The 25,663-nt window shown below is 41.3% G+C and overlaps 1 protein-coding gene across 2 annotated transcripts in view; it reads left to right on the top strand.

The window, feature by feature from the left end:
- The first annotated feature begins 3,435 nt into the window (after positions 1–3,435).
- The window catches only part of lypd6b (LY6/PLAUR domain containing 6B), a 105,021-nt gene continuing 82,793 nt past the window's right edge, over positions 3,436–25,663 (top strand). The window contains exon 1 of one of the 2 annotated variants that reach the window (XM_062966298.1): positions 3,436–3,569. The gene's annotated coding sequence lies outside the window, so the exon portion shown is untranslated. The remainder of the gene's footprint in view (positions 3,570–25,663) is intronic. The other variant, XM_016996296.2, reaches the window with a different exon arrangement.

Raw genomic sequence — 25,663 nt, 5'->3', positions numbered from 1 at the left:
TCAACTCTTTTGTTTCAAGTATAACTTTCACATGTTTTTATCTGTGCCTTTTCAATTCTCATTTTGAACTGCCATGTCTCAGCTTTGGGAGAAAGTGGGGATATAAATCAAATAAATAAAAAGTAGCAAGCTTCAAGATTGTCATCTTCCCTGGAAGCATCTACACTGTATAATGAATGTAGTTTGATGCCACTTTCGTGGCTCAGTGTTATGGAATCATGGATTTTTGTAGTTTGTAGTTTTACAAGCTTTTTAACCTCCTCTGCCCAATACCACAGCAATTAAAGTGGTGTCAGACTACATTAATTCTACAGTGCAGATATGCGCCCATGGTCTCCAGAGTTGTACTTTGATAAAAATCAAGGCACAGAGGCTGAAATTTGGATGACAGGTCACCAAAGGATCAAATTATTACAGTCTGCTGCAGTTTGGTGCCCTCCAGATGTTGGACACCGCAAAGCTGAAGTCCAATTGAGGGTGAAAGCTGGCAACAGAGTACAGGCAGTCTCCAAGTTACAAACAATTCAGAGTTAAGAACAGGATGAGGCAATAGGAAGTGAGAGAATTCTATCCCTAGGAAAGGAAATTCATTCCCGGAGGAGTTATCATGAGGGAAAGGGGTATCCACTAAAGCTTTGGCTCCAATCCTTGCTTCTACAACAAGCCATTTTTTCCAAATCCAGTCATCACAGGGACGGAAAGTGAGGGGAAATCTGAACAGGGGCACAGGCAGTAAAACAAACACAGAAGTAAATATTTTTTGCAGCTTATATACAACAAAGGAACACGTATACAAAGGACTTTTGCAATGTATATACAACAAATGAACATGCATACAAAGAACAACTTTTGCAACTTACATGCAACAAATGAACATGTTCTTTGTATACATGTTCATTTGTTGTACATGTTGCAAAAAATTACTTTTGTGATTGTTTTACTACTGTTTATAGTGGATTTGTGTTTTTGTGATTTTGGGAATCCATTTTCTTTTTAGTAAAACAAACACCACAGGGGTGTTAACCCTTCCCTCTGATATCCAAAGCACACATACACACACGCACACACATATACATACAAGATAGGTTTTGTATGTTAAATGTGTATGTAGATTTCTAAATATAACTCCAGCCATGTGTGTGTGTGATGTATTTTCAGACACACACACATAGATTTTTAAATAGAACTCTACCCCCCCCACACACACACATATATCTCCAGCCATACATATATATATACATACAAATATATATCTGTATGTATGGCTGGAGATATGTATGTGTGTGTGTGTGTGTGTGGCTGGAGTTATATTTAAAAATCTAACATATATATATATATATGGAGAGGGAGAGAGATTGAGAGAGCAAGAGAGCACAAGTTTCAAGGTTATTTTCTCTAGGTGCATCTACATTCTGTGTGTGTGTGTATGGCTGGAGTTATACTTTAAAAAGTTCCTGTCATGACTTGCATACAAATTCAACTTGCAGAACACATCTTGTTCATAATTTGGAGACTGTCTGTACTTTTCCTCTGTGACTCAGGATGTACCAAGGCTGGCGTTAAAATTGCTGGAAGAAACATTAACAACCTTAGACATGCAGATGATACCACTTTGATGACTGAAAGTGAGAAGGAGCTCAGGAGCCTTCTAACCAAGGTGAAAGAAGAAAGTGCAAAAGCTGGGCTGCAGTTAAACATCAAGAAAACCAAGATTATGGAAACCAGACGGACTGATAACTGGCAAATAGAAGGAGAAAACGAGGAGGCAGTGACAGACTTTATATTTCTAGGCACGAAGATGACTGCAGACACAGACTGCAGCAAGGAACTTCTTGGGAGGAGTGCAATGACCAATCTCGATAGAGACATCACACTGGCAAGGAAGGCCCGCATAGTTAAAGCAGTGGTATTCCCCATAGTAACCTATGGATGCGAGAGCTGGAACGTAAGGAAGGCTGAGCGCAGGAAGATAAATGCTTTTGAACTGTGGTGTTGGAGGAAAATTCTGAGAGTGCCTTGGATCGCAAGAAGATCCAACCAGTCTATACTCCAGGAAATAATGCCTGACGGCTCACTGGAGGGAAGGATATTAGAGGCAAAGACGCTTTTGAACTGTGCTGTTGTTTATTCGTTCAGTCGCTTTCAACTCTTGGTGACCTCTTGGACCAGTCCAAGCAAGAGATCCCGGTTGGCTATCACCACCCCCAGCTTCTTCAAGGTCAAGCCACTCACTTCAAGGATACCATCCATCCATCTTGCCTTTGGTCGTCCCCTCTTCCTTTTTCCTTCCTTTTTCCCCAGTATCATTCTCCAAGCTTTCCTGTCTTCTCATTATGTGGCCCAAGTATTTCATCTTTGCCTCTAATGTCCTTCCCTCCAGTGAGCAGCCAGGCATTATTTCCTGGAGGATGGACTGGTTTGAACTGTGGTGTTGGAGGAAAATTCTGAGAGTGTCTTAGACCGGGATATACTCCAAGAAATAAAGTCCAACTGCTTACTGGAGAGAAGGATATTAGAGGCAAAGATGAAGTACTTGGGCTATTGGGGTCTGCCTGTACTGCTGGTTTTCTCAGTGACTCAGGCTGCATCTACATTAAGGTAGAAAGAATGCAGCCTGGCACCACTTTCACTGCTCAATGTTATGGAACTACAGGAACTTGTAGTTTGACAAGCTCTTGAGCGCTTTCTGCTCGAGCAGGCTGATACGGGCCAAACTCCCAGGGTTCTGCGACATTGTACCAAGTCAATGAAAGTGGTGTCATTCTGGGTTGTTATGCGTTTTTTTGGGCTGTCTGGCCATGTTCCAGAAGCATTCTCTCCTGACATTTCACCCAATCTATGACAGGCATCCTCAGAGGTTGTGAGGTATGTTGGAAAACTAGGCAAGTGTGGTTTATATATCTGTGTAAGGTCCAGGGTGGGAAAAAGAGCTCTTGTCTGTTGGAGGCAGGTGTGGATACTGTCATTAATCACCTTGATTAGCATTTGATGGCCCTGTGGCTTCTTCCTGCCTGGGAGAATCCTTTGTTTGGAGTTGTTAGCTGGCCCTGGTTAATTCATGTCTGGAATTCCTTTGGTTTCACAGTGTTGTTCTTTATTTACTGTTCTGATTTTTGTTTTGTTTTTTAATACTGAGAGACAGATTGTGTTCATTTTCATGGTTCCCTCCATTCTGTTGAAGTTGTTCACATGCTTGAGGATTTCAATGGCTTCTCTGTGTAGCCTGACATGGTGGTTGTGAGAGTGGTCCAGCATTTCTGTGTTCTCAGATATTATGCTGTGTCCCCGTTGGTTCACCAAGTGCTCTGCTCTGGCTGATTTCTCTGGTTGAGTGAGTCTGCAGTGCCTTTCATGTTCCTTGATTTGAGCTTGGGTAAAGCTGCGTTTGTAGACTTGTCCACAGCTGCATGGTATTACAGTAGATTGCATGCAGAGATGGGCTTGCTAGTAGAAGGAACCCCACCTCCGTGGGTCTGGGTCCGCCTCTTGGGACGCCTCCTGCGCTTTGCTGGCGCTTCTCGCTCTCGGGCTCCGGGCGCCCTGGAGCTGCTAAGGTGCCGACTGAGCAGGTAAGTGGGGCGGAGCGGGTCCGGACGCCTTTATCGCGCGATCGGAGCGGGGGAGGTGGCGGGCTACCTCGATCCAGGAAGTTAAAGGGCTGGCGTTCTCTCTCTCTCTCTCTCTCTCTCTCTCTCTCTCGCGTCTGGCTGCCTCTCTGCTGTAGAATGAATGCAGTTTGGCATCACTTGAACTGCTTTGGCTCAGTGCTATGGGATGGATTGGGTGTGAGTGGTGAAGTAACCAGCCCTCTTCGGCAAAGAAGGCTCAAGACCTTACAAAACGACACCTCCTTTGGTTCTATAGCCCTGAGCCACGGCAGCTCAAGTGTTGAGTAGATGCCCCCTGAACTGGGTCAAGGCTGTATCCAATTGCAGAATGGATAGCAACTTGACACCACTGTAACTGCTATGGCTCAATGCTATATCGAATCCTAGGAGTTGTAGTTGCACCAGACATTTCTCCTTCTCTGACAGAGAGCTCTGGGGCCACTCCAAATTGCAACTCCTAGGATTCCCTAGCATTGGGTTCAAGGGGTGCCAAACTGCATCCATTCTACAATGTAGATCAGGTATGGGCAAACTTCAGCTCTCCAGGTGTTTTGGATTTCAACTCCCACCATTCCTAACAGCCTATCGGCTGTAGAATAAATGCAATTTCACACTCCTTTAACTGTCCTGGCTGTATGACCAGCCTCATTATAATTCTATTCTGAATGTTATTAGGTTCCTTTCATCAGGGTATTTTAATCTAATGATTTTATCTTATATTGCTGCTATAGTCCCCCCCCCCCCACCTTTGAAGTTGACTGAATTGCATTGGTGGTTGTTTGATACTATTACTGTTGTATAAACCTTTGTTTTAACTTCTGTTTTATCATCTTCTTGTGTTTTAAACTGTGTATATTGTTAATGTATTTGCGCTGTTACATACTTTTGTAACATTGTGAGCCGCCCCGAGTCCCCACGGGGAGATGGTGGCGGGGTATAAATAAAGTTTTATTATTATTATTATGTTATGCCGACATGGAAGTTGTAGTTTTTCAAGCCTTCTCTGGCAAAGAGTGCTGGTGCCTCAACAAACTACAAATCCCCATTGAGTCCTGGCAGTTAAAGAAGTATAAAACTGCATTAATTCTACAGTGTAGATGAGTCCTAGGATGCTAAGATTCAAATTCAAGGTGAAACACAGAAATCATTGTAGAAACGACAAAGTTGCTGAATTTTGTTGTCCCAACTGCAGTGATTTAAAAGACAAGTGAGCTTTGCTTGGATATGATGTGGGCACAGAACAGGCAATTCTCACTCATTTGACAAGTGTAAATTAAAGATACGATTATACAACACATACACCTCAGTCACCATTGTCACCAATTACGATCTTTTCATTGGGAGAATAGTATATCTGAAGTTGGGAATATGATTCATAGTTATTGGATACTATCTGTCACTGGCCAAAATTGTATCCCGCATAGTGATATATAAAAGCAGAAATAATTATAAGAAGATATAATTCATTAATAACTCTATTTATCTCAGTGAGGATGGTATGAGCATGGTTTCAGCAGTTGTAGGGAGGCAACTAAAATACACTTTTTATACTGTAAATGTTTTGATAGTACAAAAATGGTACAGGTTAAACATTCCTTATTTTGAATTCCAAAAACCCTCCAAAATTGTCAACATGGGTAGCTGATTCAAGTGACAGCTTTGCTTTCTAATGGTTTGGCACACACATACACTGTGTTTCATACTCAAAATTATTTAAAATATTGTTTAAATTACCTTCAGGTTATATGTATAAAGTGTATATGAAGTGTAAATGAATTTTATGTTTAGACTTGGGTCTCATCTCCAAACCTTATAGAGTCTCACTTATCCAAGACTCGCTTATACAAGGTTCTGGATTATCCAAGGCATTTTTGTAGTCAATGTTTTCAATATATCATGCTATTTTGGTGCTCAATTCATAAATACAGTAATTATAACATAACATTACTGCGCATTGAACTACTTTTTCTGTCAAATTTGTTGTATAACATGATGTTTTGGTGCTTAATTTGTAAAATCATAACCTAATTTGATGTTTAATAGGCTTTTCCTTAATCCCTCTTTATTATCCAAGATATTCACTTATCCAAGATTCTGCCGGCCCATTTAGCTTGGATAAGTGAGACTCTACTGTATTTGTAAAATCCAATTTTTTTAAAAAATAAACCCAAAACACTTTTGGTCCCAAACATTTTGGGATACTCAAGCTTATGAATACAAAGATTAATTTAAATATTTAAAAGTCTGGGCTACAAGTCTATGCTAGTCAAACAAAGGTTTCAGTACACCTGTTTGCATTTGAGTGTTTCATGTTCATTGCTAGGGGCATAGATAATGGGACATGAACAGAGAAATATGTCAGTTGTGAGGCAGTAATGTGTTCTGTGTTTGTTCTCTTATGCCAAAATATATGTGAGTTAAGTGATGTTAGACATAACTAATTCTCCTTATCAGTACATTCATCAGCAAAGCTGCCAAATCAAAATATACTTGGAATTTAAATCAGTTATATTTGAGTGCATGAACTAGAATAAACCGAATTCATAGGAATATACATAAATCATACGGTTCAGTTTGAGTAACCCACATCAGACTTTATTACAACTGAGGCTGTAAATTCAAATCTTGGGGTATTTTTGAGCAAGCAAATTTAACCCTGAATCACGAAAATAATGAGTTCTGTTTGTCTGAAGACTTATTATGAGTTTTGTTTTCCTTTCTTGCTGCCTCCTTCTACTCTCCCTCTCACGTGTTTTCAGTGAAACCATGAGTTTCCTTTATAATTAGTAGGTTACTGTTTGGACTCTTGCAAGATTGGCTGGTTAGACCATTTTGGTGCCTTTGGTCAAGAGTGCAGAGCAGTAAATATCAACAGTGCACTTCAAAGTCAGGATTCACTTGACAGTTGGTTTTTCTTTGGCTTGGATTCTCTGGATCAGTGGTTCTCAACCTGAGGTCTCCAGATGGTTTTGGCCTATAACTCCCAGAAATCCCAGCCAGTTTGCCAGCTGTTAGGATTTCTGGGAGCTGAAGGCCAAAACATCTGGGGACCCACAGGTTGAGAGCCACTGATCTAGAAAAAAAGAAACTAACCAGAATAATGGGCATTGTTGTTTGGTGAGAGGCAAAGCACTCTGGCAGAAGCTATAGAGATTTTAGAACTACAATTCCCAAGATATCATAGCATCGAGCCATGGCAGTTCAAGTAGCATCAAACTGCATTGATTCTACACCTAATTCTACTTTTAATTGACTCAAATTGGCCCATTTCATTAACTGGCTGGCTCAAAGTCTACTGAGAAAAAGTAGAACTTTTTCTAATGCATTCCTATATATACCTCTATCATTTAAATACTTTATATTTTTCTCTTTTCCTCTTAAAAATAAAACCCTATATAACAAACACAATAGCTTCTCTTCCATCTATAGGTACATCTACACTGTAGAATAAATGCAGTTTGACACCACCTTAACTGCCATGATTTAGGCTATGTAGTATTTCCAGGCATTTAGCCTTCTCAAGATTACTGGTGCCTCTCCAAAGAACAACTCTCAGGATTGAACCATGGCAGTTCAAGTAATGTCAAACGGCATTCAGTCTACAATATAGGTTCACCTAGAGGAGACCTTCCTACTGGATTTCCATCGACTCCAATGTGATCTTTACTATGAGCTCTTCAAACTCATTCAGTTTTCCATTCCACATACTGAAAGCGAAGGGTCGCAAGGCTGTCCTATGCCTCGTGCTTATGCTCTCTTCTCTTTATTTTACATTAATTTGAGTGTAGATGCACCCTCAGTTATGAGAAGCTTTTAACATTCAAAGTATTCTAGTATTGTCAGTGATCTTGACACAGATGTGGTTTACACTCTTTACCTTAGTGCACAAAGGTGGCAAAGTAATGGCACCCTTTTTTAGTCTTAGAGCACAGATTCTGGAGACCTTGCACAGTTGCTATATGATCTACAAAACCAATCATGGCCTGAAAAATCTGCTCAGTTGGGCTGTTGTTATCAGCATCTCCCATTATCATGATTTCTTGGCATATTATAGCTAGAATTCTGTTAAGAGTCATTGGTCTTCCTTTTCTCTGTCTGTAGTGCCCTAAGCTTCTCCATCCCAGCTTACCTTAAGGTCCTTGAAGCTATCCCACATTCCCATTCCATGCATCATGGATAGGCAGGCAGGCTCAAAGAAATGCCTAGCTTCAACTCCATAGCCCAGTGGTTCTCAAGCTATGGATGTTTTGGCCTTCAACTCCCAGAAATCCTAACAGCTGGCAAACTGGCTGGGATTTCTGGGAATTGTAGGCCAAAACACCTGGGGACCCACAGGTTGATAATCATTGCCATAGCCAGATATGATATGAAATAAAGATAGCATTATAGAGATCCATTGGGTTTCATCAGTGTTTCATTACAGCTGTGATCCTTGTGTGTCTGGCTGTGGGGATGTAACCAGATGTTTCTTCAAGCCTTCCTGCTCACCTGACAATGTGGGTAGCTTCAGAGGCTTTTGAGTAAGTTTGGGGTAGGGTTGGGTCCTGTGGTGCATAGGCAAATATTAGACATTTATACCTATTTTATGGGACCCCCGGTGGCACAGTGTGTTAAAGTGTTGAGCTGCTGAACTTGCGGACCGAAAGGTCGCAGGTTCAAATCCAGGGAGTAAAGTGAGCTCCCGCTGTTAGCCCCAGCTTCTGCCAACCTAGCAGTTCGAAAACATGCAAACGTGAGTTAATCGGTACCGCTTCTGTAGGAAGGTAACGGTGCTCCATGCAGTCATGCCGTCCACATGATCTCAGAGGTGTCTACGGACAACGCCAGCTCTTTGGCTTAGAGCACCAACTCCCAGAGTCAGACATGACTGGACTTAATGTCAAGGGAAAACCTTTACCTACTTTTACCTAGATGGTCCTGTGGTGCATAGGTCCATGCATACATATTCATGCTATAATGTGGGATTGAGGTGTACTATACCTCACAACTGGACCTCTAATAAATTCTTCTCTGAAAAGTTCTTATTCCAAAGAAATGGACTTTCAGTAAGTATGACATATTACTACCACACTCAAGACCTGCCATTTGACAGACCTGTATCACTTCATGAAACTCTTTGAAGGTTTATTGTCAGGGTCACGATTTGTGTTCTTCAAGCCACCTGTTGATTTAGTGTAACCCCGTGAGTTTTCTTATGGAAGGAATACTCAAGAGGTGGCTTTGCAAGTTCCTTCCTCTGAAAACTGCAAATATACCTGTGGCTTTAAAATACCATATATACTCGAGTATAAGCCGACCCGAATATAAGCTGAGGCACCTAATTTTACCACAAAAAAACCTGGGAAAACATTGACTCCAGTATAAGCCGAGGGTGGTACATTTCAGAAATAAAAATAGATACCAATAAAATTACATTAATTGAGGCATCAGTAGGTTAAATGTTTTTGAATATTTACATAAAGCTCAAATTTAAGATAAGACTGTCCAATTCTGCTCAAATCATTATTCTCATCTCCTCAATGTAAATGTGCTTATGTATCCTTTTAATAATAATAGAGTAAAATAATACATGTAGTAATAATAATAATTACAGGAAATTAATACATGTAATAATAAATAGAGTAAAATAATTAATGCAATAATAATAATAATAAGATCAGAGTGAAATAATAAATGTATTAATAATAATAAAAATAGAGTAAAATAAATTTAATAGTAGCAACAATAACAGAGAAAAATAATAAATGTAATAATATCAGTAATAATAGGGGAAAAACCCAAATATAAGCCAAATATAAAAAACCCAAATATAAGCCAACCAGGACCCTCACCCGAGTATAAGCTGAGGGGGCTTTTTCAGTCTTAAAAAGAAGGCTGAAAAACTAGGCTTATTCTCGAGTATATACAGTAACAGAATCCTGAATTGGAAGAGACCATGAGAACCATGCAGGAACACACAGTGAAAACATATTGACTGTATCATTGCATATGGGGAGGTGGACAAAACCCATGAAAACTCATACCAAAATAAACCAGTTCATCTTAAGGTTGCTGCTAGATTTATCCCATCCCCTGTCCTTTATATGCTGAAGCAAACAAAACTATCTCTTTGAAAACTGCCAGGGGATTGAACTGGATGGCGCTTGGGATTGCTCCTATTATTATTATTATTATTATTATTATTATTATTATTATTACAAAGGCTGACTGGTCATCTGTTTGGGGTGCTTTGTGCATGGCAGAAGGGGGTTGGACTGGTTGACCCCTGATGTTGCTCCTATTACTGATATGTATACATTCTATATAATATATAATATCTATATATAAAGGAGTAATGGTGTCCGTTCCTCCCACTAAACAACAAAAGTACAAGCCCCAGAACCTAGAAATTTGGCCACACAACCCACCATCCTTGCCCCTAGGTTCCGACAACAAAAAGAAAAGAAAAATAAAGTCCTAATTAGAGGGAGAGAAATAATTGTTTTTATCCAATTGCTGCCAGTTAGAAGGCTAAACTCCACCCACTTGATCTAGCAACCCACTCAGCCCCGTGTTAATAAAAGAATAAAAAATAAAATAAATACAAATAAGACAATAAAAAATAATAAAAAACACTAAAAAATTAATACAATAAAATACTATAACAAAATAACTAAAATAATACAACAAAATAATAAAATATAATGAATAAAAAGATAAGTTACAATAAAATTAATTAAAAATACAAATAATGTCAAATAAAAATTCCACAACAATTTTTAACCAATACCACCACCACTTTGCCACAGCAACGCGTGGCCAGGCACAGCTAGTAATATATAAATGTTTCTTGGGGCTCCATGAGAAACTTTTGCATCAAAAAGGGTTCTGCAGCAGAAAAAAAAGTGAGAACCCCTGTTCTAGAGCACTCCTTACACTGTGGGCCCTGACTCCAAATGCGGTCCCCTTAGCTCAATGTTGGGGTCACAAAAATTTTGGCAATGGTAAAAGGTTTCTGAATGCCATCTCAGTGGTTCTCAACCTGTGGGTCCCCAGGTGTTTTGGCCTACAACTCCCAGAAATCCCAGCCAGTTTACCAGCTGTTAGGATTTCTGGAAGTTGAAGGCCAAAAACATCTGGGGACCCACAGGTTGAGAACCACTGATCTAGATGTTTACACAAATCTGTTAGCAACAACCTGCAGTCTTTACTCTGCAGAAGTTGCTTCAGCTGTACTTCACATAAATTAGCCTGTTTAGCAAGCCTTGTGGAGCCCCCAGATGGCATAGTGGACTAAGTGACTTGAAGGTTGGGTTGCTGACCTGAAAGCTGCCAGGTTTGAATCCCACCCGGGGAGAGTGTGGATGAGCTCCCTCTATCAGCTCCAGCTACATGCGGGGACACAAGAGAAACCTCCCACAAGGATGGTAAAACATCAAAACATCCGGGCATCCCCTGGGCAATGTCCTTGTAGACGGCCAATTCTCTCACTCCAGAAGCGACTAAAGTTGCTCCTGACACGAAAAAAAGCAAGCCTTTTTTTATGCTGATGCATTATCAGTAAATATTAGACATTTATACCTACTTTATATACATATGTACCTGGGATTGGATAAAAATGTCTTGGGTGGAAAGGGTTCACGAGTGGAAAAAGTTTAAGAAGCTCTGTCCTAGATATAGTTGACGACAGCCTAGCGGTGCCCAACATCTGGAGGGCACCATGCTGAGACAGACTGTATTAAGTTGATCCTTCAGTGACCTATAATCCTTTCATCCATCATGTGTTGGTTTTAATTGGAACAAGAGATACAATATGGAGAAATATGCAGATGTGTTGTGAGCCTTGACTCTTGGAATTCCTGGAGTCAGTTGGCTTCTGGCCTCATTTACTTCAATGTGTTTATTAAAGGCATCTGTATTTGTGGCATAATCTTCTTTACAGATGCCCATCCATTAGTCTCTCATATATAGTGTAGTTTTTAAAGGTTTCAATAGCAGCATCTGTTATGCATAAATTGAGGCAGGAGCTACTTCAAAGTGACAGATTAGATGTAAGTCTTGGTTAATGAAAAGGAAATGTTAACATTCCTTTTAAGAGAGAAAGAGAGAAAACATGGATCGGAAGAGAGCTTCCCTAGGTATTTAGGACTGAATACCTAAATACCCCTGTGGCTGAGTGGGTTAAACCACTGAGCTGCTGAACTTGCTGACTGAAAGATTGGCTGTTTGAATCTGGGAGGAGGGATGAGCTCCCGCTGTTAGCCCCAGCTTCTGCCAACCTAGCAGCTCAAAAACATGCAAATGTGAGTAGATCAATAGGTACTGCTCCGGCGGGAAGGTAACGGTGCTCCATGCAGTCATGCCAGCCTCACAACCTTGGAGGCTCTTTGGCTTAGAAATGGAGATGAGCACCAACCCTCAGAGTCGGACACGACTAGACTTGATATCGGGAATGCCTTCATGTTTTTTCCTAAAATCCAAAATCTAACTGAGTTTGAAGTTGTATTTCTTAAGTGACTTGTGATAACTAACAGAACCATTTCATTTTAGAACATACTGTCCTCAGGCAGTCACCTATATATCAAATATGATAGATGAGGAAACATCTGGATTTGGGGTGAAACATTTTAAGCATCTGCTTACCAGAAGGACATTTATCTGCATGCCATTCATAATAGAAATATAATTATATGGTTTCCCCCCCTATCAAACCAGGACTTCTGTCTAGATATTGCTTTGTTCAAATAAAACATTTTTGCAAGCTTAGAATGTTCAGGTACAATTACATCTACTTGTGTGTAGAGTTGGGCCTGTTGTCGACCACGTTTTAGGGGATCGGGCCCTTAAGGAGAGACCCGATCCGGTCCTGAGAGAACGGACCTTGGCGAAGCCAAAAGGAGAATTACGAGCCGCAATACAACCTGAAGCCGAAATGAAGAAGGTCCGCCAAAGTTGAAGGAAAATCCGCCAAGGAGTCTTTATTGAGCAATTCAGCTGAAAAGGACTCTAGTAGCGATCATTCGGTCTACTAGGATACCATACAATCAAAATAAAGCCATACTTATACAAAATTTCAGTCTGACAACCCTTTGAATTTCCCGCCCTGCTTCCCCGCCCATCTGATCATTGATAGGCTAGAAGGTTGAACGAGGCGGGCTTTCGTTTCCCGCCTTGCTCTGTTGGCCCAATAGGAAGCTGCCTTTTGTCTCTACTCGGGCCAATCAGGAAAGAGAAGGCGGGAGTTATCGAAACAATGAGGTGACGGGACAGGAACTAGCAGATTAAGTCCTGCTAGACCAATTTCTAAAGGGTGCTTAATTTATTAATGGCAGCAATCAAGGGTGTCCAGGTTTCTGTCACGTATACAGATTTTAGATATGCCTTGGGGTGTCAGAGATGGAAGCAAAGATGGGTGGTGATGAGCCATATTGACAGGCTCTGCAGGGCGCCTTCCTGAGGTGTTCTGGTTTTTCCTTTTGGTGAGATATGACAATGTTTGCCTTGGGGCGAATCACCTTTAGGTCAGCAAACTCCGAATTCGGCGACTCAAGCCCTATATTGTCCATGCAATTTGAATTTGATTGGATTTAGCGGTGGCAGATTATCCTTTTGTTTTTGGGAAAGGAAGCCTGGGTCATAGGAAATGGGATAAGTTCTGGGGTTCAGGTTGAGTTCAAAATATTTCCTATTTGATTTCATGATTTGACAATTATATGAAATAAAATGAAAAATAAAATAAAGTTGGAATATAAACCATGCTGGGAAAAATACATATTTTCCGGGGATCCCAAAGAGTACAAATACATATAGGCAGATAGATAGATTTCATGGAAATAAGGGAGAATCCATAAAAGTGAGTTACATTGCATAAAGGGGAATCATGAATGATATAAACAAATGAAAATATTTGATAAGAACGAAGTTCATAACATCTGGAGAACCCAGCATGGAAATTCATAAAAGTGGAGTTTTAGCAGCATGATTTTACAATTCATGAAGTTGTTATCTCTTGCCTCAGGCTAAAAGGTCAAACACCTTTTGTACAGAGAGTTTTAGTAAACCACAGTAAACTCCAGTAAAAAGTCTCAATCACCTTCTACTATAAATATATGGAATATAGAACATAAAGTCTTGATTTTTGAACTATCTTTTACAAAGTCCTGGGGGGGGGGGGGTCACCTCGATCACAGGCCCAAACCCTGTTTCATCTGTTTCTTTTGTGGTTTTGTACTGTTCCGTCCATTTGGATGACATGGAACAGTTCCACCCCCTCCCGAACGAAAGAAGCAGTGAAATGAAAAAAAGGGGGGACAGTAGCCATTTGGCTGGCTGATTTTCGGTGCTTGGCTGTAGGCCCTGGCTGGCAGGATCTACAGCCAAGTGGTGTGTGTTCGATGCTTGTAGGTCCAGCTTGCAGGGCCTACAGTCGCGTACCAAGCGCTCAATACTGGTAGGCCTGGCAGGCAGGGCCTACGAGCTATTGAGCACTTGATGCTAATAGGCTCGGCAGCCAGGGACTATAGCCAAGTGCCAGGCCCGCTCGGATGTAGGCCCTGGCTGGCAGGCCCATGCGCTTTGCCACCCAAAATCTTTGGGTTTTTTTCAGAACTTGGACTGAAAAGCTCATTCGTATAGGCGCCCGTTTCCGTACACAGCGGACCGAAAAGGGGTCATATGAATGGTACAAATAGAAATGGTTAGTGATTCCAAACAAATGCACATAACTACTTGTATGTGTGAATTAATATTGATTCAAGTGGCATATTTGGATAGCTGCTCTGCAGCAGGATAAGAAGGATGTATGTGACTATCCTTGTTGCTCATTTCAACCAGTACGTCATCTTCAGTTTCCTTCTTTGTCAATCTTATCTGTCTTTACTTTTCCTTTCCATTCCTTATTCATAGTAATCCTCCTTTAATTCAACAGGAGATCCTACACAAAGGGAGCAAATCACACTAAGTGTCCAAGCTGGAGAAAATTGTATTTCCTTTCACTGTCCTAGTTGTGTAATACACAATTAATGCACACATGGACACACATATATACATATAAACATCTGTGGAATTTAATCCTTTCATATACAAAGATGTCTCCCCACCCTTCCCCCCAAGCCATTTCCCCAGTCTTCATCCCATTGCTGCTAGTTCACATCATGCTTTTCAGGCTTGTAAAATCTTGCCTTGTTTACACTGTAAGAGAAAGCAGCCCTGTTTGTGCGTACGGATGGCTGTTTCCATGTCAGTTAGATGTCAGGCTTGGTCAAAATGTGTTATTGACTTACTTTTCTGTGAAAGTTCTTTTGTTGTTTTTAAAGGCCCTGCATGATAGGTAGAAGCAAATATTTAAGCAGTTGCCGACTAACAAAGCATAGAGGGGGAATTCTCCTAGTTTGCTCTCAATCCCCATAGGCAGTATTAGCATTTATATCTGAAAAGGGAAATGGGTCAGTAGGTCTAGGAAGGTAATTGCTTCCAGGTGGAATGGCAGATTGTTGCTGCTGTGTGTCTCCAAGTCGTTTCTGAGTTATGGTGACCTAAGGAAAACCTATCATGGATTTTCTTGGCAAGATTTGTTCCGAAAGGATATGCCTTTGCCATCTCCTGAAGCTGAGAGAGTGCAACTTACCTATTGTCACCTAGTAGTTTTTCATGGCCAAGCGGGGATTTGAGCCTCAGTCCCCAAAGTCATAGTTCCAACACTCAAACCACTACACCATTGTTTAGCACATTTAAAAAAAAAAGTAAAACTGGTTCAAGTAGTTTTAAACAATTTACCCCTGTGTGGAGTTGTATAAAACCAGTTACGTCTCAAAGGCACATCTGAAGCAATGCATCCAGTCACTGGAAAAAAGCTAGGTAGAACAGGGCATAGGGTTACAGTTTGTGTTGGATGGGGTTACACTCCCCCTGAAGACACAGGTTCGCAGCTTGGGTGTTCTCCTGGATTCATTGCTGAGCCTGGAACCCCAGGTCTCGGCGGTGACCAGGGGAGCCTTTGCACAACTAAGACTTGTGCGTCAGTTGCGCCTGTACCTTGGGAAGTCTGACTTGGCCACAGTGATCCACGCTCTTGTTACATTCTGTTACAACGTGCTGTATGTGGGGTAGATGGCTCGGAAGCTCCAGCTAATACAACGGGTGGCAGCCAGATTTATAACTGGAGCGGCGTACAGGGAGCATACTACTCCTCTGTTGCATCAGCGCCACTGGCTGCCGATATGTTACTGAGCCCAATTCAAAGTGCTGGCCTTGACCTATAAAGCCCAAAATGGTTTTAGTCTAACTTACCTGTCTGAGTATATCTCCTCCTATGTTAGGGATTCCTCTTCTTCATAAGAGGAAGGGGAGCAGGAAAGTGTTCATGAATCTGAGGGTGAGTTGGAATCTGAGGAGGAGATTTTGCAAGTATCCACATTTCAGGAGAGGCGAAAGGAAACAGAGCAGAGACGTTCAGCTATAATAGCTGCCAGAAATACAGCTGAGTAATTAGGAACTGCCCTAGCAGCTGTGAGGGGGCTCAGGGCTATAAAGCAGAAGCAGGTGCAGCCAGCTCTTGCTGGTAACAAACTGACTCTTCACTCCCCTTGTGCCTGCTTCAAGTCTGCATCTGGGAAACTGCTCCTAAGGGTTTATTGCTGTTTCTTTGTCTGAAGTAAGGCTGCCATTTGATTTGGGAATTTAACAGAGACCAAGAACTGTGTTTACCCTTTCATTGCTTCCATTGCATTATTCCAGTGAGTGTGCTATACTTTATGTTTTGCTGAAGTAAAGCAGTTTTCATTTACTTGCCACAGTGTTTTAAGGCTGTTCTTGAAAGGACACCCTACAAGCCTATTAGAACTTTAAGATCGTCTGAGGAGGCCCTGCTCTTGGTCCCATCTGCCTCACAAGCGTGATTGGTGGGGACGAGAGACAGGGCTTTCTCAGTGGTGGCTTCTTGGCTGTGGAACTCCCTCTCCAGCGACATCCGGCAGGCTTCATCCCTTCTGGGTTTTAGAAAGAAAATAAAGACCTGGCTATGTGCACAAGCATTTAACAAATAAGCTTTTATGGCTTTGACACGGTTTGGATCGAGGACTATGTGCAAGGTTTTTGGATGAATTGATTTATGCATTTTATATGTTTTAAGCTTTCATACTGTTTAATGTGTTTTAATGCCTAATGTAAATTGTTTTTTAACCGCTTTGTTTTATTGGATTGTTTGGTTGGTTTATTGGCATTGAATTTTGCCAGATTTGTAAGCTGCCTTGAGTTCCTTCGGGTGAGAAAGGCGGGATAGAAATGATGTAAATAAATAACTAAATAAATATAGACATGATTCCACTCCTTCACCGCTTCAGACAACTTGGAAAAGTTGGGATGGAGCAAAGTTCATTCCTTAGTTTCAGGCTTTGTGCATAAGATACATATGAAACAAAAATGAATTTCATGTTTAGATTTGGATCCCATCTCTAAGACATCTCATTATATGCATGTATTCCAAAATCTGGAAAAAAACCAAAATCCAAAACATGTCTTGTCCCATGCATTTTAGATATGGAATACTCAACCTGTACTGAAGTGGGGAGGAATCAATTTGAAAGAGCAAGATTTGTTCAGCCATTGTGCAAAAGACAAAAGTCCCAAGGCTACAAAAGGCGGAAGGTTTTTCCTAGTATATCGAGAGCCCCAGGGTACCACAGTGGTGTTCCTTGTAAGACTGCCTTTAGAAGAAAAATCCTTGAAAGCAATAACAGCTATACAGCCTTACAACATCTGGTTCCCAATGTTGGGATTGAAATAATCTGAAGCGTTCCAAGGATCAACACACTAGTCAGGGCTCATCTGACATAAGCTGATCAGTGGATTTCCTCCACTCTAGTTCTTGACATGATACAGACATGACACAATACACAGCCATTACTAGGACTGAAGCTCTAGCAAAGTTGCACTAATGAATACCATCTGGAAATCCTCTTTTGCCATAACCATGCCAAGAAGGAGGTTGCCCAAGACTGGAATAACAAGCACAAAAGAGAAGCCAAGAGTTACGATGTGTGGCAATATTAGGACAATTAAAGATACTAATCATGAAAATCAGTGACAACAGTGAAAATATTCCTCCCTTCTGTTCCAAGCATTAAGATGACAGTTTGGCTTGGTGGCTATGGACACTTCTTGCAGAGATGAATAACTGATTGAGATGATCTGTCCGAAGAGACTTATGGGATCTGAAGGATTCTTGAAAGTTTCTTGGAATTTTCTGCATGATAGGGCTGATGATGTGGTGGAAGCTTTGGCCTCACTATGGAATTGTAAGGTGGAATGGGTCATTGATATAATCCCTCACATAAACAGTAGCCCAAAACTGCAGAGTCCACACGTCTTCATGGTTTACGCAGGATCTATAGGCACAGAAGCTGACTGGTGCCTAGAAAGTAGGTGGTATTGATCATGGAGCAAATATTGTTTAGGGCTCTTCATTGTGCCTCTAAAGCACCAATGAGGTTGTCAAAAGGTTTTTTGTGTAGCAAGGACTGCATTCTCAACATTCCATCCAGAAGATTTATTTCAAGTGGTGAGATGTCTTTGGGGACTGATCCCAGAAAAATAAGGAATGGGACCCTGGGCTACCTGGTATGAAAAATTTTCTTGGCAGTTTGATGAGAAAGTTGTTTTTGTTCATTCAAGACCTGATGCCACACTATCAGAGTCTGGGGAAGTCTCTGGTGCACTGTCTGGTCAGATTTTTTTTTCAGCAACAGTTTCACTTACTGTGACCTGATGATGTAGTCATGATATTCAAATCAGTCTCATTTCATGTAAGCTTGACTCTTGGCAATTTTGACTTTTAAGATCTAGTATCACAGAACTGATTGGGAATGGTAAATATATTATCTATCAGAAGGAAATCAGAAGGTTGTAGTGCACCCACTCCTGAAAAATACATTTATTGAGAACTGCTACTCTATTGTGATTATCACTTTTCTGAGCTAGGTGCTTGAGCATGTGATGGTTGCACAAGTTCAAGCATTCTTGTAAAAAGCAGATAACATGAACTAATTTTAGTTTGGTTTCAGGTTAGGGCATGGTACACAAATGGCCTTAGTTGACCTGACAACTATTCTGGAGGAAGACAAGGAAGTTCTTACCCTGTTGATCTTCCTGCATCTCTTAGTAGTTTTGACACCATTGACTGTCTTATCTTACTGGACATGATCTAAGGTAAAGGTAAAGGTTTCTCCTGACATTAAGTCCAGTCATGTCTGACTCTGGGGGTTGGTACTCATCTCCATTTCTAAGCCGAAGAGCCTGCGTTGTCCGTAGATACCTCCAAGGTCATGTGGCCGGCATGACTGCATGGATCGCCGTTACCTTCCCGCCGGAGCGGTACCTATTGATCTACTCACATTGGCATGTTTCCGAACTGCTAGGTTGGCAGAAGCTGGAGCTTACAGCAGCCTCTCACGCTGCTCCTGGGGTTTGAACCTGGGACCTTTCGGTCTGCAAGTTTAGCAGCTCAGTGCTTTAACACACTTTGCCACTGGGACTCCATGATCTACTCAATAGAAATGGAAGACACTGTGCTACAGTGGTTCCACTCCTGTCTACAAGGCTAGTTCACAGAACGACACCAAAGGACTCCTGTTCACCTCCATGGCCATGAAGCTATTCCATGCCATAGGGTTCTGTTTAGTGTCCCATGCTGTTCAGAATCTATATGAAGCCACTGGGAGAATTTGTTGGAGATTTGTGTACGATCGACATGCTGATGACATTTAGCTCCTTGTTGCTAGGGGTTGGCTGAGACCGTGTAGTTGCTGGATCAGTGCCCAGATGCTGTAATGGGCTGGATGCGAATCAATAAACTGAAGCTGAATCCCAATATGATGAAACTGAGGTTTAATAAAGGGGTAAATTACCTGCTCTGATGGACTAGGTGCATAGCATGGGAGAACTCTTAGATTCATTTTTGTCTGTGGAGTTCTAGGTGCAGTTCATGGCTCAGATCACTTAGGGTCAACTTCTACTGGTCTATTAGCAATAGCCTTTTCCTGACCAAAAAATTGGCCACAGTAGGCTCTGTACTAGTAACTTTCTGATAAAACTAATGCAATGCACTTCATGTGTTTCTGCCATTGAAAAAGATTCTAATGGTGAAATTTGTGCAAAATTCAGCTGCTAGACTCCAGGCTGGAACACCATATAGCAATCACACAATATCAGTCTTGAAAGAATTGCACTGTCAGTCAATGGGCTTCTACTCTGAATTGAAGATGCTGGTAATGATACTATTGATAACTCAATAGCTAAGGACTGTCTTCTCTTGTGTATGACTGTCTGAAATTTTAGATCCACTGGTCTCCTTTGTCTTCTATCAGTCAGAGCTTTATGTTGTGGCTGGATATGGGGGAGGGCCTTCTCTGTTGTGGTAGCCCAGTTATTAAACACAGTTGTCCCTCTACATTTGTTATTTTGACTTTTGTGTATTTGATTATTCACAGATTTGATTAAAATGTTTTCTTTAGGTATCTCTAGCTCCTCCAGTGTTATTTCATGGTCTACTTCAGTGGTTCCCAAACTTATTTGGCCTGCCGCCCCCTTTCCAGAAAAAATATGACTCAAAGCCCCCTGGAAAGGGGGCGTGGCTTAGACGGGTGGGAGTGGCTCCTGCTCAAGAGGGCGGGGCTGAGCCTCTCCCCTAGTCCAAGACGCAGGGCTGCGAGGGGATGTGGGCGGGGCCACAAATGGATGGCCAGGACTGGGATGGGTGGAGTTATGAGCTCTGAGGCAGGACTGAGCTTCTATCCCTGTCCTGCGGCGCCTTCCAGGACACAGGAGGCTGGGGCTAGAGGAGGAGGAGGGGCCTCTTCCCAAGTGCCTGATGGGGCTGAACCTCTATACCCCGACTCTGTGTTCTAACAAGCGCCTCAGGGGAGGTATACAGAGGCTCAGCCCTGTCTCACGCTCTTGGGAAGAGGCCCCGCCCCCATCCCAGCCCCGCCCTTTAGTCCTAAAAGGCCTCTCAGGAGAGGTATAGAGGCTCAGCCCTGTCTTGGGTTCTTGGAAGAAGTCCCCGCCCCCTTCTCTAGCTCTGCCCTCTGTGTCCCAACAAGCGCCTCATGAGTGGTATAGATTGTCAACCCTGTCTCGGGCTCTTGGGAAGAAGCCACGCCCACTCTTCTAGCTCCGCCCCCTGTGTGTCCCAACAGGCACCTCAGGTGCTTAGCCCTGTCTCCGGCACTTGGGAAGAGGTCCTGCCCCTCCTCTGGCCCTGCCCCTGTGTCCTAATAGGTGCCATCACCACCCCCTGGATTGCTCCAGCACCCACCAGGGGGCAGTAGCGCCCACTTTGGGAATCACTGGTCTACTTCCTCCAGTAAATGCTGGAAGATATCAAGAGAGAACATCTCTGAAGGAATTTCTAGGTTCTCAAGTATAATTCCATTGTCATTTGCCAGTGAAAGTTGACCACAGAGTCATGCTGGAAGATCTAGAACTTCTTATAAAGGTGTTCTCTCAGGTAATTTTTTTTAGCAATTTCATTATTTGTGGTTTTTCACTTCAAAAGGGTCCTGCTCTCCTAACCCCAGTGAATATGGAGGATCCTATGATAGAATTCATAAGATCAAAGAGTTAAAAGGGTGATGAGTCCAACTCCCTGCTCATTGCAGGAACAATGTGGTCTTGATTGTCTTAACTATATAATGGCTGTTGTGTTATATTTCTGTCTCTATTGTACAGTGCAAAATAAATCAAGATATAGCAACATGTTCCTTCCCTAAGAAACTGTTATATTTACTTGATCAAAAAAAGGATATAAATGTCATATCTCATACTCTAGAAAAATATTGTTTTCTGATAGACTGCATTCTTAGTTTTCACTACCTGGATTAAATATGTGTTTAAACCAAAAAAGAAAGAAAAGAAAAGAGAGGAGTTTAAGCATTTTGTAAGTACAGTAGAGTATCACTTATCCAACATAAACGGGCCGGCAGAACGTTGGATAAGCGAATATGTTGGATAATAAGGAGAGATTAAGGAGAAGCCTATTAAACATCAAATTAGGTTATGATTTTACAAATTAAGCACCAAAACATCATGTTAAAAAGTAGTTCAATACGCAGTAATGCTACGTAGTAATTACTGTATTTATAAATTTAGCACCAAAATATCACGATGTATTGAAAACATTGACTACAAAAATGCATTGGATAATCCAGAACGTTGGATAAGTGAGACTCTACTGTACCACTGAAACTATTGGAAACCTCCCTTTATGTTTCATTTTAAAGGTACGGTGTGCCATTGGTATCTGCTAGGGTTCATGCCAAGACCCTTGTGAATAGAAAAATTGTAGATGCTCAAGTGCCATTATATAAAGTGATGGAGTAAAATGACATCCCTCATATGAAATGGCAAACAATGGAAAGAAGTACTAGAGAGAGACTTAGGATCAGTAAAATGGCAGGAGGTTACAGCAGGTGTGCCTAAACATCTACATTGTGTTTAGATCATGGTAAAAACCATAAATATTTTCAAGTAATAGTTGGTTTGAATCCATGGATGAAGATTCCACTAATACAAGTGCTAACTATATAAGTATCTTTACTGTACACCTAAATTATTGTGTGAATGAATGATTTGTATATTTACTAGCTGTGCCCAGCCACACGTTGCTGTGGCAAAGTGGTGGTGGTATTGGTTAAAAATTGTTGTGTAATTTTTATTTGACGTTATTTGTATTTTTAAATTAATTTTATTGTAAGTTATCTTTTTATTTATTATATTTTATTATTTTCTTGTATTATTTTTAGTTATTTTCTGTTATTATAGTATTTTATTGTATTAATTTTTAGCATTTTTAATTATTTTTTTAGTGTTTTTTATTATTTTTTATTGGGTTGCTAGGAGACCAAGTTGGAGGAGCTTAGCCTTCTAACTGGCAGCAATTGGATAAAAGCAATTATTCCTCTCTCTCTAATTAGGACTTTATTTTTCTTTTCTTTTTGTTGTATCAACCTAGAGCCATGGATGATGGGTTGTGTTGCCAAATTTCGAGGTTGGGGGGCCTGTAGTTTTGTTGTTTTGTGGGTTGCCGTGATGCCATCACTCTTTTATATATATAGATTTTCCCCTTTCCTTCCACCCACCCTCCCAATAACATTCAGAGCTCTGTGATAGGCTGAGCCCCAGAGAAGGTGGACTGTCTCCCATGCCCATGATAAAAGCAGTATACATCTCTCTTTTATCCAGGTTTTAAATGTAATGGTTTGTTTATAATTACTGTAATTGGTAGGCTTATCATAAAATCATTACAGAAAGTACTTCTCTCAATTAGAGTGAATGTTATTCTTTTGTGGTGGATTAATGGTGACTGACATCAGATGAGCTTGGAATCGTTTGGTATCATCATGCCAAGAATAATAATGGTACCTCTTGCCTTTATGTCTCCTCACTGAAAGCCTCATTTGGAAGCAAATAACTAAAGTTTATTCTAGAAGTGTTTTGGCATCCTTACTTTTTTGATCCAGGAAATGTAGATAAACATAGCAACACTGTAATGCTGGAACATCATGGTTAACAGGAATAATGGCATTTTCCTACTCCTCATTCAGGGTCTATTTCCTCCATACAGTAACTATATGAGGAAGAAACTTGGCAGAAGACCTAAAAATGATGGGAATGAAACTGCTAGAATTGGTTAATTAGTATGATTGGTGCCAGACCTTTTTGATTCTCCATATGAATGTAGCCAGAGAGCTATAATGTGTGTATACAGTGTTCAAGTTGTCTGTTGACGTATGGTTATCCCTATCTATTTCCTTTGTTTTTTTATTTTCTGTGGTTTTGTCAGTTCCTTCCTCTGAAATATAGCCTAGAAGTACCTGATATTGGCTGGAAGTCTCTCATCCAAGTAGTAAGCAGTGTCAATCGTGCTTAGCTTCCAGGATCAATGAGATCTGGTGCCATTAAGAGCCCCAGTTCAGCTATTGTGTTAGGCAACTGCAACTTAAAAGTCTACTACTGACCACACCATGCCAAATGTCTCGCTTGCATCCTAAGTCTTGCTTTGTAAATAGATAATGGCCAAGCTTCCAGAGTGGACTGCTGATTCTAGAACTGGTCAACTTGTACCAATATGATAACTATGGGTATTTGGTTCATTTGAGCATTAAAATATGTCCTGAACAGTCACAAAGAGCTCAATTATCATAGAATCATAGAATTGTAGAGTTGGAAGAGACCTCACGGACCATCCAGTCCAACCCCCTGCAAGAAGCAGGAAATCACATTCAAAGCACCCCCGACAGATGGCCATCCAGCCTCTGCTTAAAAGCCTCCAAAGAAGGAGCCTCCACTACTGCCCGGGGGAGAGAGTTCCACTGCCGAACAGCTCTCACAGTGAGGAAATTTTTCCTCATGTTCAGGTGGAATCTCCTTCCCTGCAGTTTGAAGCCATTGTTCCACGTCCTAGTCTGCAGGGCAGCAGAAAACAAGCTTGCTCCCTCCTCCCTATGACTTCCCCTCACATATTTGTACATGGCTATCATGTCTCCTCTCAGCCTTCTCTTCTGCAGGCTAAACATGCCCAGTTCTTTAAGCTGCTCCTCATAGGGCTTGTTCTCCAGACTCTTGATCATTTTAGTCGCACTCCTCTAGACGCTTTCCAGCTTGTCAACATCTCCCTTCAACTGCGGTGCCCAGAACTGGACACAGTATTCCAGGTGTGGCCTCACCAAGGCAGAATAGAGGGGGAGCATGACTTCCCTGGATCAGACTCCAAACTTTCTGAGTAGTGATTCCAGAAATCCAAATCTTTTAATTAAATTGATGTTATGGCTATTCCACTCATTCTTTTTTATTAAAGCAATGTTAGCTGCTTCAGTTTCTAGTTCAAAGTTTTACCAAAGTATTTTGCACACATTTGGAGATATTCCGTTGTCTCAATATTTGCAATTCAGAAGCTGATGTTAGATTTCCACAGTTTCCCTTTTCCATTCCCCTGTCAAATTACCTAATAAATCTTAAAATTTATGATCTTTGGGAAAGGATTGGTATGAGCTAGACAGCTTGTCATTTTAAAAACACTCTTTTAAACGTAACTGTCAATCCCAGCAAGTTGCATTACCTGTCTAGTTAGTTCTGTTTTCATGTGGTGGATCTAACAGAAGAATGCATCATGTCATTACTGATTCATCATTGTGAATAAAAATAACTCTTCATTGCTCTGAGATCCTGTTTTGTTGTCCTTTAATACAGCCTTACCCAGTTCTTATTATTTCCAGCAATGGAAATAAGCATGACCAATGGAAATAATCATGCTGGCTTGGGACCTCATCATATTGACCCCCCCCCCCTTTTGTTCCATTTCATCAGCCATCACAAGTGAAAAGGAAGGTGCACATGACATCTTATGGCAAGCCACTCACCATCCCTCCTTCCGCCATCACATGGAGGCATCGGAGCAAGACGCATTGGTACCCTGTCCCTTCCCCCATCAGACAGGGGAAACTGTGGCAACATGTGTTGCCACATTGCCATGTCCCCCATCAGACAGGGGAAAAGCTCCAAAAACGCAAGTAGCTCTATTGGTTGGTGAGGAAGCATCTTGCAATGCTTTCTTGCCACTTCGGCCATCAATGGGGCAGGGCCATAGCCTGAGTCATGTGATGCTGTTCAGCAGAATCTGTGGCCAAAGAGGAGTAAGGGCCCAAAAAACTCATTGCGTGATGAGGTGGTTGGAGTGATAGAAGCTGCAGTCCTGCCCATATCATGGCAAAGAATTTTCTGACAAATGCAAATTATACATACTGTGTATATTAAAAAACAAGCATGTGTCTGCTGTCATACTTGTTAACTAATAAATAAATAATTATATATGAATGTACATATAAATCAAAGCCAAAGGAGTTTTCCTTAGTAGCCTTCTAGGAGAGAAAACAAAAGCAGGTGCCTGTTGTGATGGAGGATGAATGACAAGAGCAGAGCAATCCAACACTAAATGAAGAACCATGCTTTGGAGAAATGGTGTGATCAGATTTCATTTACTGATTGGATATGGTATATAAGTTTTCTTGAAAGATTTCTAAATT

This window comes from Anolis carolinensis, chromosome 1 (assembly GCF_035594765.1).
Source record: "Anolis carolinensis isolate JA03-04 chromosome 1, rAnoCar3.1.pri, whole genome shotgun sequence".
Lineage (NCBI taxonomy): Eukaryota > Metazoa > Chordata > Lepidosauria > Squamata > Dactyloidae > Anolis > Anolis carolinensis.
The sequence above is the reverse complement of the archived record's forward strand: the minus strand, read 5'-3'. Positions and strand labels throughout refer to the sequence as shown.